The 1,240-nt window shown below is 51.5% G+C and overlaps 2 non-coding genes and 1 pseudogene across 2 annotated transcripts; all 3 read right to left on the reverse strand.

The window, feature by feature from the left end:
* Nucleotides 1-307: 307 nt before the first annotated feature.
* On the reverse strand, nt 308-426 carry LOC119346966. The gene has a single exon (XR_005168041.1). It is a non-coding gene; the product is annotated as a 5S ribosomal RNA (ribosomal RNA).
* Nucleotides 427-723: 297 nt separating this feature from the next.
* On the reverse strand, nt 724-842 carry LOC119346967. Its single transcript, XR_005168042.1, has one exon. It is a non-coding gene; the product is annotated as a 5S ribosomal RNA (ribosomal RNA).
* A 297-nt stretch (nt 843-1,139) lies between these two features.
* Nucleotides 1,140-1,240, reverse strand: LOC119346968 (annotated as a pseudogene; the record flags this gene model as incomplete).

Here is a 1,240-nt window from a genome sequence, read left to right on the forward strand (position 1 = left end):
GATCGCATACGACATGTTACCCCGGTCTTCGTCCCTTATCCTTGCCCCTCCCAGCTCCACTACAAAGACGATTGTACATTGCTTTGGCCGCTCCCTCTCAACTACGGAGACGAGTTTAACGCGGTTTCCACCCCTCCCTCTCAACCGCACCAGTGCACGCTTGCCGCGCCACAACGCCGACGCTGGACCCGTGAATCGTGAGCACCCAGCTATGACTTACCGCACTCGTGCAAAATAATAAAACACGGTAAATATATTACTTACACGTGCGTTTTGTTTTGCAATCGGCGCGAAAAAAATTAAAACGGGAATGCAACACGAGGACTTCCCAGGAGGTCACCCATCCTAGTACTACTCTCGCCCAAGCACGCTTAACTTTGGAGTTCTGATGGGATCCGGTGCTTTAGTGCTGGTATGATCGCATCCGACATGTTACCCCGGTCTTCGTCCCTTATTCTTGCCCCTCCCAGCTCCACTACAAAGACGATTGTACATTGCTTTGGCCGCTCCCTCTCAACTACGGAGACGAGTTTAACGCGGTTTCCACCCCTCCCTCTCAACCGCACCAGTGCACGCTTGCCGCGCCACAACGCCGACGCCGGACCCGTGAATCGTGAGCACCCAGCTATGACTTACCGCACTCGTGCAAAATAATAAAACACGGTAAATATATTACTTACACGTGTGTTTTGTTTTGCAAGCGGCGCGAAAAAAATTAAAAAGGGAATGCAACACGAGGACTTCCCAGGAGATCACCCATCCTAGTACTACTCTCGCCCAAGCACGCTTAACTTCGGAATTCTGATGGGATCCGGTGCTTTAGTGCTGGTATGATCGCATCCGACATGTTACCCCGGTCTTCGTCCCTTATTCTTGCCCCTCCCAGCTCCACTACAAAGACGATTGTACATTGCTTTGGCCGCTCCCTCTCAACTACGGAGACGAGTTTAACGCGGTTTCCACCCCTCCCTCTCAACCGCATCAGTGCACGCTTGCCGCGCCACAACGCCGACGCTGGACCCGTGAATCGTGAGCACCCAGCTATGACTTACCGCACTCGTGCAAAATAATAAAACACGGTAAATATATTACTTACACGTGCGTTTTGTTTTGCAAGCGGCGCGAAAAAAATTAAAAAGGGAATGGAACACGAGGACTTCCCAGGAGGTCACCCATCCTAGTACTACTCTTGCCCAAGCACGCTTAACTTCGGAGTTCTGATGGGATCCGGTCCTTTAGT

This window comes from Triticum dicoccoides, unplaced genomic scaffold (genome assembly GCF_002162155.2).
Source record: "Triticum dicoccoides isolate Atlit2015 ecotype Zavitan unplaced genomic scaffold, WEW_v2.0 scaffold5634, whole genome shotgun sequence".
NCBI classification, from domain to species: Eukaryota; Viridiplantae; Streptophyta; class Magnoliopsida; order Poales; family Poaceae; genus Triticum; species Triticum dicoccoides.